Genomic DNA, 12,963 nt, shown 5'->3' on the forward strand with positions numbered 1-12,963 from the left:
AAAACATTAAATTTTTAATTAATTTTTTTACTTGCATAATCTTTACCACATCAACTTTAGAAGATATTTTCTTCCTTGTATTCATTGTAATTCGTCTAATTTTTTTTCAGTTTTGGCAAAAATATACAGAACAAAGTATTCTCTATTTCAACAACGTCTGCATTCAGTGCCATTGATTATATCCTCCTGTTGTGCACCATTATCGATAGCCCTCTCCAAACTGCGTCACCACCACTAACATACAGTGAATGCCCCTAAGCAAAAACTATTCCTCCTTCATGTACAGCAAGCAGACATCAAGTTGGGTTTCTTTCTTCTTTTTTTTTTAGTAGTATTTTTTTCTTTTTAGTCATTTAATTAGGGGCTTTAGTAGTTTTCTTGATAGAATATTCACATCATACACTTTCATATAGTCAAATCACTTTTAAAAGGGTTGTATGCATGCTTTTGAAAAGACTGGTAGATATGTATTGATTCCTGGAGGGCATGGGAGGGGAGTGGTGGGAGCAGGGAGCCAACAATGACATGTACAGGGGAATGATAAGTTCTAAAATTGATGGCAAGGAGGGTGTAGCTTTTCTGGTCATGTTTGTGTGTGAAAGGAATTACTGATAGGTGAATGATGGATAAACATGATAGTGGGGCAGGTGGGGGGGAAGGAAAAATTGCATATATAAATAAGTGCACTTGTTTATGTATGTATATATATGCTAATGAAACTAGGAAGCAGATGGACTTTAGGCCTCTACTTAGATCATACTGCAGTATAAGAATGGCTTTTTCTAATTGTATGATACCATCCTGACAAAATCGCTGAAGACAAAATGGGTACATTAGCAAATGTGAAGAAAGCTGATGGTGCCCATCTATTAAAAGATAGAGCGTCTGGGGTCTTAAAGGCTTGTAGTTAAACAAGTGGCCATCTAGCTGGGAAGCAACAAAGTCCACATGGAAGAATCACACCAGCCTGTGTGATCATGAGGTGTTGATGGGAAGAGGTATCAAAAGTTACAAACAAGCAACAAATGAAACAAAAGCAATCGATGTGAAGGGGCATGAGACCCAAAATTCACCTGTAAGATAATTTGATAGTCTCTCTCAGAAGGGCCACATGGAAGGGATGATAAATCCAGAATACGATATAGTGTTGAGGAACTACATAATGATTCTCTATTTCTTTAATATTTCCCCTTACTATTACAGTTTTATTTGTTTTACCTTATTAATCACATTAGATTTATATATGTTCATTTGTATATTTAAGATCATTCAGTATGAAAGACAAGATAGATAACCCTTCAGAAACAGTAACAGGAGTAATGGCTCCCTGAGGGCCAGGGAGAGGAGAATAGGGAGCTGAGAGCATTGATGACTGTATAACCCCACTTGAAGGGTCAGAACAGTGGTTGATTCTCAACCTGTGGGTCTAGATCCCTTTGGGGGTCAAGCGACCCTTTTACAGGGGTCACCTAATTCACAACAGTAGGCAAGCTACAGTTATGAAGTAGCAAAGAAAATAATTGTATGGTTGGCGGGGGGGTCGTGAAAGGTCACTGCATTAGGGAGGTTGAGAACCACTGGGATAGAATAACAATTGTATGTGAATGGGGGAAAAGCTGTATATATGTCATCACAATCAGTTCTAATGCTCCCTCCCCACTCCTGCGTTCATTGATAGCTCCCCCATGCCTCCTGCCCTGCCCACCTTCCTGAGAAACCATTGAATCAGTTATTTTCTCTGCACCCACTCCTCTGTGCTTCCTAAACTGGGAAACCCAACAAACAATAAACAGCAACAAAAAAAATGAAACAAAATGAAGAAAATAACAATAAAAAGACAAAAATAAAGAATAAGAAAGCAAAGTCCACCAACAATATTTACGAAGCCAGAGAACTTCCTCCGTTAGCACCATTGGTTCTTGCTATGTGGTTGCAGCTGTCTTCCGCAGTGTCGACTACTTCCTTTTTGGTACTGTACAGTACCGTGTGCTCTTTCCATCTTCTTTCGGTGCTTCCTGCAGCTGCAGTATTTTGCCTGTAGGAGATTTCAAGAATGCAGCTCAAGCCTTGAATGGTTTCTTGAGCTCTTTCAGTTTAAGGGATCTGAGCAGGTTCTTCCTTTGTGGTTTCCTAACTCCAGGTCTTTGCACATTTCATTCTAACGTTTTACTTGATCCTCTCAAACTGCCCTTTGAAATGTTCTGTTCAGCTCATTGACTTCATCATTTCTTCCATTTGTCTTAGCAAAGGATTAAGAGCAAGCTTCAGAATCTCATCTGACATCCACTTAGATCTTTCTTTCCTGCCTTTTTAATAAACTTTTGCTTTCTTCATTTAGGATGTTCTTGATGTCCTCCCCCAGCTCATCAGGTCTTCTTTCATCAGAGTGTAGTGCTGCAAATCTGCTCTTGAGATGTTCTCCAAATTTGGGTGGAACATCTCATCTGCAAGGTAATATTTGGGCTTTCATGGACTTGTTTTCATTTACTTCAACTTCAAACTGAACTAACATATGAACCATTGATTGTCTTTCCCACAGTGCTAATGGGTCTATGAGGTTGTGTAATTGAAGACGTAAATTAAAGAGACACGAGACAAGACAAAACATGCAAGGCCTCACCTCTGCCGCCATGACTTCAGGATCCAGGTCTGCACAGAAAGAGATTGCATTCTCATCATCCTCTAATATACTCTCGGGGTGCGCAACCCCCCTGATTACAGGTAACCACATCCTTAAACATAAAAAGGTGGGCTGCACCCTAACCCTAGCTCTCTCTGGGTTCATTGGAGGAGTAACCTAACACCACTGCTGGGGCAGGTAAGGGCAGTGACTGTTCCCTGAGCACGAACAATTGCAACATGCCTGCTCCTACAGATAAAGCTGCAGGCTAGAGAGCAGTCAATCATGTGCGTGTAAGAGGTAACTCCCATAAGGTAGCACTATGATGGGAGGATAATGTGGGAAAAATATTAATTATGAGAACGTGTTTGGGACTCATCTAACGCACATGTGTGAAGGCCTCCCTCCACCCCAGAATCCTCGCCTGCTAGGCTTCTTAAAGTATGAGGATAAAGAATTCATCTGCATATACTCTCTTCCCGTTCCTCAGTTTCCCACAGCTTATGTCCTGATTTTACTGCTGATCGTGAGCTTCTCCAACATCTTTCCCCACAGATGTAGTCAATTTGATTTCCATTTATTTCATCTGGAGAAGTCCATTTGTATTATCATCATGTACATTGTTGAAAAGGTGTATGCTATGAATAAGCCGTTGCTCTGGCAGAATTCAGTAATTTGATTTTCAGATTAATTTTTATCACCAAGATCTTATTTTCCAATTTTGGTTCTTTCCTCTTTGTTTCCAGCTTTTGCATTCCAAATGACAATGAATGCATCTTGATTTCATGCTTGATCAATTTCAGACTGAAGATATTGCTAGAATTCTTTTAATTTCTTCATCACTAGCTTTAGTGATTGCTGCATAACTTTAAATAATATTTTAATTGATTGGATTTCCTTATATGCAGAGAGACAGCATTATACTTGAAGACAGGTCTAGAAATGCCCTTTGATGGTGAATGCAACACCATGCCTCTTGACTGTCATTGCCAGCATAATAACCATATGATCTGATGATTCGATATGGCCAATACCAGTCCATCTCAGCTCACTGATGTCTAGAATATTGATTGTTATACATTCCGCTTCATTTTTCTCTAGATTTATACTTGGTACATTCCATGTTCCAATTATTAATTGATGTTTGCATCTGCTTCTTCTCACTTTGAGTTGTTCTACACGCCAATTCCCCAGGCCATTATTGACTGCCCCAGAGCTGGGACACCTGATTCAAGTCATCTTCCAAGGAATTCAAGGGATTTATGATTGGGATTTATAATCAAATAACTTGATTTAGGGAAATGTAGGTGGCTAATGTAAGGTAGGTGATTCAATGTAGAGAAGACCAAAATTCTCACAATTGGACCTATAGATCACATCATGATAAGTGAGGAAAAGGTTGACACTTTCAAGGATTCTGTCTTGCTTGATTCCACAATCAGTGCTCATGGAAGCAGCAGTCAAGAGATCCACCAGATGGGTTGCATTAGGTAAATCTGCTGCTGCACAAATCCTTTTCAGAGAACTGAAATGCGAGAACGTACCTTGAAGACTAAGGTGCGCCCGACCCAAGCCTTGGTATTTTCAATGGCCTCATGTGCACGTGAACATCGGACACTGAATGAGGAAGACCAAAGAAGAATCAATGCATTTGAATTGTGGTGCTGGGGAAGAAGACTGAAAAGACCATGGACTGCTCAAAGGACAAACCAATTTGTGTTGGAAGAAGTAATGTCAGAGTGCTCCTTAGAGGCGAGGATGGCCAGGCTTCATCTGACATACTTTGGACATGTTGTCAGGGACACCAGTCCCTGGAGAAGGACACCGTGCTTGGTAAGGCAGAGAGGCAGCGGATAAAAGGAAGGCCCTCAAGGAGATGGATGGACACTGGCTCCGGCATAGGGACAATTGTGAGGCTAGTGCAGGCCACTGGGCAAAGTTTCGTTCAGTTGTGCAGAGGGTCTCTGTGGGTTGGAACCGACTCACTGGCACCCAACAAGAACAACAACAGGGGCCTAAGAAGAGACAGCAGATTACATACTGGGCTACTAACCACAAGATCAGCAGTTCAAACCCACCGGTTGATCTGTGGAGAAAGATAAGGCTTTCTGCGCCCATAAAGACTCACAGCTTCAGACACCAAAGCAGCAGCTCTGCGTTGTCACTTTGGGTCCCTCTGGGCCAACATTGCCTGAGTGGAAGGGAATGCGTGAAGAAAAGACCAGCTCTGAAAACCTGTTTGTTGTGCTTGTTAAAAAAAATCATTGTTATGGTTTGTGAAAAATTCCACAGCAAATTTGTTTTCCATTCCACAGTTTACTCAAACCACTTCGTGACACTGGCAGCCCCCGCAGTGTGTCAGCCCTCTTCCCACCACCTGCCTGGCTTCCTGTGTCTACCCACCTAGTTTACTGCCCCTTCTGACTTTCAGCATATTCCCTTTAGTTGAGCACATTTCTCTCTTTTTTGAGTTATTATTACTTTTTATTAAATCATTTTATTGGGGGCTCATACAACTCTTATCATAATCCGTATAAACATCCATTGTGCCAAGCACATTTGTGCATTTGTTGCCATCATCATTCTCAAAACATTTGTTTTCTACTTGAGCCCTTGGTATCAGCTCCTCATTTTCCCCCTCCCTCCCTACTTTCCCCTCTCATGAGCCCTTAATAATTTGTTTTCCCAATCATTTTACTGGGGGCTCATGCAACTCTTATCATAATCCATACATCCATAAATTTTATAAATCACATTTGTACATTCGTTACCCTCATCATTCTCAAAACATTTTCTCTCCACGTAAGCCCCTGGCACCAGCTCCTCATTTTGCCCCCTTCCTTCCTGTTCCCCACTCCCTCATGAACCCTTGATAATTTAGAAATTATTATTATTTTGTCATGTGTTACTCTGTCCGATGTCTCCCTCCACCCACTTTTCTGTTGTCCATCCCCCAGGGAGGGGGGGGGTTCCCCCTTATTAGCCCACCTTTCCTCCACCCTCCAGGTATCGCCACTCTCACCACTGGTCTTAGAGGGATCATCTGCCCTGGATTCCCTGTGTTTCCAGTTCCTATCTGAACCAGTATACATCCTCTGGTCTAGCCAGATTTGTAAGGTAGAATTAGAATCATGATTGTGTGTAGGGGGGTGGGATGGTGGGGAGAAGCATGTAAGAACTAGAAGAAAGTTGTATGTTTCATCATTGCTACACTGGTGAGCATATTTCTTACGGGTATCATTGACCACTCGATAGACTTGCTTATTGCTTGGTTGTTAGGGGGTCTCTGGGAGTTCTAATTTTGAAGGTTGAGTATGGGCCATGGACAGTTTCAGGGTCTCTGTCCCTCACCCTATCCAGGATGTCCGCTTACGGTCCTGATCTGAGCTGGGGCTAGTGGCAGCTGGGCACCATCGACACAGCTGCTTCTAACAGTTTTCTTGGCCTGGGCGAAGGAAGGAAGGAAGGAAGGAAGGAAGGAAGGAAGGAAGGAAGGAAGGAAGGAAGGAAGGGGAAATGGAATAAAAAGGCTCAGGCTTTCCTTCAGAGAATATGGTACTTTGGGGAGATTGAGCAGGGACTGAGCTGGTGGGACTGTGGACAGCAACGTCCCAAAGTGGAGGCAGCAAATCCCAGCACACCGAGCTCTTTATAGCTGCGGACTGCCTTGCGTAAGCCTCACCCGAAGTTGTGAGTTCGTCTCACGGGTAAGTGATCCCTAACACGATGTCGGTGCTCTCTTCAAGGTAGTTGCTTCTTTTCTAGAGGAATCTAAAATCAACTAGATCCGGATTTTAATAAACTAGTTTTGATAATATCTGCCCAGGACCTCTCTGGAGGCGTTTACACATTTTATATCTATACAATCTCACTGCCACGGAGGTGATGCTGACCCATAGGCACCCCGTGAGTTTCTAAGACTGTTATGGGAGTAGAAAGCCCAGTCTGTCTCCTGTCCACTGGCTGGTTCTCTCAAACTGCTGACCTTGCAGTTAGCAACCTAACGTGTAACCGCTACACCACCAGGGCTCCTGCCTCAATATCTCGATATCTATATCTTTATATAGCTGGAGGAGCAGCTATTCTTTAAGGTGGCTCTTCCAGCAAACTCCTCCTCTCCCACCAAACCACCTTTTCCTACCTGGGTCTGAGAGATGCTTGTGTGTCCCCGAGAAGCAGGAGGAAGGAGCTCATTACATTTATTTGGGGGAGCTAGACTTGCTGAACCATGGTGGAGTTGGTCCTTTGGGCTGTGGCTTACTGTGGTGAGGTGCCTGTGGGCCCTTAATTCAGGGAGCTGGGTTTGCTGACCCATGGAGCTTGAGCTGAGGCATCCAGTGGAGTGGTGTGCCCCTTTGGGCATTGATTAGCAGCCCGGAAAGAACTTGGTAACATGTTCTGATAAACAACTCAATCCTCAGCATTGCTTACTAGCATTATAACCTGTGATTTTCCTTAATAAATCCTTTAATCAGGAATTTTGTCTGTGGTTCTATGTAGCCATTGCAACGGATATTAGAAACAAGAAAAGTAAACTAGAGAACACCAATTAAGACAGAAATATACGCATATATTCTCTAACACAGTTGCAACATGTGATGTCCACTGCCCTTCAGATCGTTTCAGTTTCTCCAACAAGACAAACGGGAATCCAGCGGAAAGGACATCTTCAAACTTCCCACATCTCACCCCACTTTCTCCACAGCTTTACCGAGCATTGTCTCCCAGGTAACAGTCACAGTGGGGTTGGTCTAAATCATTCTAGGCCAACAGACTGACGGGAACAGCAGAACAGAACACCGCCTGCCCGGGCCTGCGCCCTCCTCACGGTTGTCCCTGTGCGAGCCCGTAATTGTCGTGGCTGTGGCAGTCCGACTTGTCGGGTCTTCCCTCCTCCACAGACTGCCCCCTCCAAGGATGTGAGGCAAAGTCTTATCAGCCTTCCTGGCTGTACTTTTCCCAAGACACTTTTATTCTTCCTGTAGCTCATGGTATACTTAACACGGCGTGGTACCTCCCACCCCCAAATGGGGAAAAGCGCCACTGGGCGGAGCTCTCGTAGCACGCATTTTTTTCTGCCAGGCGAGCATCGAGCAACTCGCTCTGAGTTAGTGCACCCAGTGGTGTTGCCTGGGAAGTTTCTCTCTGGTCACAGTGAATGTTTTCGTGAAAGCAGTTTCACTCGCGCCTTGTTTTTGTGATGGCTGATTTAAGAGAACAGCATGTGGCTGTGAAATTGTGTTTCCTGCTCAGGAAAAACGCCAAAGAAACGGTTGTGATGTTGAACACCGCTCACAAGGACAGCGCTTTGGGGAAAACTCAAGTGGTTTTCTTGTTTCAAAAAAGGTGAAAAGTCGATTGATGACAAATCACCTTCTGGATGTCCGTCAACTTCCTGAACAGACAAAAATGTCAACAAAACTCGTGCACTTGTGTTCGAAGACCTACGATGGACCATTGAAGAGATGGGGAAGTTATCTGGACTGTCTTGGTTTTTAATGGAAGATTTGGGAATGAGAAGGGTCGTGGCAAAAATTTGTGCCTCAGGTTCTGACTGACCAGGGAAAGAGCAGTAAGTGGAAACATGCCGTGCTTCTAAAGAAGTGACCAGACATCATCCCAAGGTCATTACTGGTGGAGAGACATGGTGCTATTCTTAGGACCCTGAAAGCAAACATCAATCAAGCCAGTGGAGGAGACCATTGTCACCTCACCCCCCCAAAAGCTTGTCAAGTGAAATAAAAGATCAAAAAGATGCTCATTTGTTTTGTTTATGTGACAAGGATTGTGCATTTGGAGGTCATTCCACCAGGTCAGATTGTTAATCAAGCTTTCTATTTAGAGGTTCTGAAAAGATGTGTGACAAAAAAGGCCTGCTTTGTGACAGAAAACAACCCTGACAGACACCTCTCCTGATTTTAGACCACACACTCTCCCTCTGTGCTGTTTGGTCTATGTACAGGTTCTGCATGACCATAATTAGGTGTTTTGGAATTTCCATTTTTCGTAGCTGCCTTCCAAATTTCTTGGCGCAGCTGAACGAGGTCTACCTGGGTTGCATTCCTTTGTTGAAACATTACAACCGAAACGCTGTCCGCTCCTGGGTCTTGACCACATACTGCCTCCTGAGGCAGTTGAATCTCAGCCCGTTCTTGTTGGTAGTGTATTTACTCAGTGTGCTCTCTCTGTTTCTTTGGCTGCTTCGTGTATTCATCAATATTTTGCCTATAAGTCAACAAACAGTCTTCACTGCCATTGAGTTCGTTCTGAATCACCGGGGAAATACAGGGCAGAATAGCAGCGCCCCTTCGGTTTCCAGGACTTTAAATCTTACAGGGAAGGACAGCCTCATCTTTCTAAGGGGGAGCCGCTGGTGGGCCACTGCCTTTGTGATGGCAGCTCAATGTGTAAGCCACGATGGCACCACAACTTTGTTGGTTTGGGCCCGAAGAGGCCTTTGATGTATTGCGATCTGAGATGAGATTTTTTCCCTTCAATTCTTTTAGTTTGAGAGATGCTGAGTGTGTTGTTCTTTTCTTGTCTAACTCCAAGTCTTTGAACAGTTCCTTAGAATACTGTACCTTGTCCTCTGGAGCTGCCCTGTGATGTCTTCTGTTCAGCTCTTCCACCTCATTTCTTCCCTTTGTTTCTGCCACACGTAGCTAAGAGCAAGTTCGAAACCGACAGGTGTTCAATGGGAGAAAGATGATGCTGTCCTGCTCCTGTAAAAATTCGCAGCCTCACACTGAAGAACCACACAGCATTCCTCTAGTTCTTGAATGTTCCCTCTCTTTCACTACCCTGACCCCAGTTCTACCTTACACATCCTGCTAGACTGGAGTACGCACATCAGTACAGATAAGAGCTCTCAACACATGAAATCCAGGACAAATAACCCCTCAGGAACAGTAAAGGGAGTAGGGACACCACGGGGGTAGGGAAGTGTGGGCGGTGAGGGGAGGGGGAGAAAGGAGGCACCAATCACAGTGATGGATACACACACACACACACACCCCAGGTGGATGAATAACAGAAACGTGAAGGGAGACAGTTGACAGTATAAGATATGAAAATAACAATAATATATAATTGATCAAGAATTCATGAGGGTGGGAGGGGGAAAAAGAGCTGACATCAAGGGCTCAAGTAGAAAGCAAATGTTTTGCAAAGGATGATGGCAACATATGTATAAGTGTGCTTGATACAATTGATTTATGGATTATTATAAGATCTGTAAGAGTCCCCAATAAAATGATTAATAATAATAAAAAAGAAAGTTAAAAAAGGTTAAAAAAAGATTGCTGAATAAGAATCAACTTGATGGCAGTGGATTTGGGATTTTGATAGATGCCCTATACTCAATTTAACCAGTTCCCTATTGATAGGTATTTAGGCAATTTCCACTCCACCAACAAAAGCAATTTTGCAGCAAGCAAGGTTTTATGGTTTGTGTGCATTTGAGCTGTGTGCAACAGAATAAAGAGCCCTGGTGGCCGCTTAGGATTCACCACGTCAGCAGTTCCAAGCCACCAGTTGCTCTGCGGGAGGAAGATGGGGCTTTCAACTCTCATCGAAAGTCACTCTCTTGGAGACTCACGGGCAGTTCTACCTTGTCCTACAGGGTCACTGTGGGTTGGAATCATCCCGACGGCAGTGAGACGGAGTAGGATACAGTGGCATCAAGAATGACACGTTGGGCTGCTAACTGCAAGGTCAGTGGTTAGAACTCACCGCCTGGACTGCAGAAGGAAGACAGGGCTATCTGCTCCCGTAAAGATCTAAAGTCTTAGGGACCCACAGGGCAGCTCAGCCCTGTCCTAAAAGGTTGCTATGCATTGGAATGGATTTAATGGCAAGGAAACGGTTACAAACCACTGTTGGTTTAATAGTCTACAGCTTTGTGGGTTATTCTAATCCTAAGGACCAGGTCTTTGTCTTCACACGCCACAGTCTTTGTTTGGTAAGGCCTTCTTTCTTTCTTTTTAAATAATTTTACTGGGGCTCATCCAACTCTTATTATAATCCATACATACATCAATTGTACATCTGTACATTCGTTACCCTCATCATTCTCAACACATTTGTTCTTCATGTAAGCCCCTGGCATCATTTTTCCCCCTCCCTCCCCACTCCCCCCTCCCCCTCCCTCATGAACCCTTGATAGTTTATAAATTATTATTTTGTCGTATCTTACACTGAGAAACTTGAATTCTTGTGGGAAATAACATCTGTGTTTTTTAAAAAAATCATTTTATTGGGGGGCTCGTACAACTCTTGTCACAATCCATCCATCCATCCATCCATCCATCCAGCCGAGCACATTTGTCCACCCTGCTTTCCAAGCCTGGCTTGCAGAGCTGTGAGAGAGCATATCAGACACTGCCCCTCCAGCCCAGGCCCCACCTTCTCGACATGTTCCTTGAATCCTACAATTGTTATTGTCCCAGATTACATTTCGTAATGGTGCAAGCCCAAAGCAAACTCCTGACCTCGAGTCCATGCCGACTCAGAGTGACCCTCTAGGATAGGGTGGAACGGCCCCTGTGAGGTTCTGAGACAGTCACTATGGGAGTTGAAAGTTCCATCTTTCTCCAGAGCAGTGGCTGGCGGTTTCTCACTGGGGACCTTGCAGTTAGAAGCCCAACTCATAACCATTACGCCACCAGGAGTCCTGTAACGGTGTGCGGCAGGTGCTATTGTTATTGCTACTCTAACCATGGTGACTGGGACACATGGAAGGGTCTGAAGATTTGCCTAAATTATCCAGCTAGTTAGAGGCAGACTCGGGATTTGAGCTCAGGCTGTCAGGTCGAGACGCACCTGTTCTCAGTCACTACAGGAATAACACCGTCTGTTCTAAAAGCCTGCGTGCTCAACTACCATTTGTGGTCTTCATTTCATTCACCAGATATCCCTGGAACTTAGTAAATACGTCCGGAATGGACGAACACACGGACACATACAATTTACACAAAACGAGAAAATTTGTTGATGAGTGCACAGGATGACACGGTCATGTTATTATGTTTCTGTGAAACAGCTCAGACAGAAAACGTTTGAAGCTGCACTTGACTGCCGACTGAGAATTTCAACCAGAAGAAATTCAAGCCTCGAGTGAGGACAACTTTCCTTAGTTTGACATGAGTCCACTAGATGGCAGTGTTATCTTGATAGCCAGCCTGCTCTTCTCCACCCCTTTTCTAAGTCTGGTGGCTTAGGGGTTATGCATTGGGCTGCCGACCCCAGGACAGCAGTTCAAAACCACCAGTCACTCTGAAGGAGAAAGATGGAACTTTCTACTCCCGACAAGAATTACAGTCTTGGAAACTCACAGGGGTCACTGTAAGTCAGAATTGAGTTTCTTTTGCGTTTTCCTGAAACAAATAGGTATTTTAAGGTAGTCTCAGAAACTCCCAGAGGCAGTTCTACTTGACTCTGAATCGGAAATGACTCGATAGCTGTGAGGTTAGTTTGGGTTACTCATACGGTGAAGGAGACTGAGCATTGGCTGCTAAGTGCCAAGGACAGCGGTTCGAACCCACCAGCTGCTTTCTGAGCTAATGATGAGGCGCTCTGCTCCACAAAAACTTGTGGCTGAGGAAACCCGACGGGCAGTTCTGTTCTGGCTGAGAGCGCCCATCATGAGTTGGAGTTGACTCAGCAGCAGTGAGTTTTTATCAGAAATATGGAAGCAGATTCTTAACACCGGCCCTTTTTGGTATTAAAGTTGAATCTCTCAATTACGCAGAATAATAGACATAACCAGCACCATGTGACTTGGGCAGGTCCCCAGCGCTCCAGGCCTCACCTCCATACCTGTCAACAGGGGCTCATGGTAGCTCCCTTGCAGGACTGTTGCATCGTGTGTTGCCTCTGGCTGTGACGTCTCCACAGGTTCCCCCTGCCCCCTTTACAGGAATACAAAACAAAGCAAAATCCACCTCAGCACCCCCTTGGCAAGGAGACACATTTGTACTTTAGCCCACAATCCAGGGTAAAGTGTAGCTGTGGCCTCCGCTAGGTCACTCCAAGGAGCCCTGGGGACTAGCCCTGGGGACTAGTAGTTATGTGTTGGGCTGCTAATCCCAAGGTCAGAAGTTCAAAACCACTACTGGCTCCAAGGGAGAAAGACAGGGCTTTCTACTCTGGTAAAGAGTTACAGTCTCAGAAACTCACAGGGGCTGTTCTACCCTCTCCTGTCCGGGTTGCTATGAGTTGGCATCCACGCCATTGCACGGAGTTCGGTGCTTAGTTCAGGATCATTCCCGCACCTCCAGGGGACAGTATTGCCCACTGTCTGCACCAGTGGAGCGCTAAGACCAGCTTGATTGTTAACATCATTT

This window comes from Tenrec ecaudatus, chromosome 2 (assembly GCF_050624435.1).
Source record: "Tenrec ecaudatus isolate mTenEca1 chromosome 2, mTenEca1.hap1, whole genome shotgun sequence".
Taxonomy (NCBI): Eukaryota; Metazoa; Chordata; class Mammalia; order Afrosoricida; family Tenrecidae; genus Tenrec; species Tenrec ecaudatus.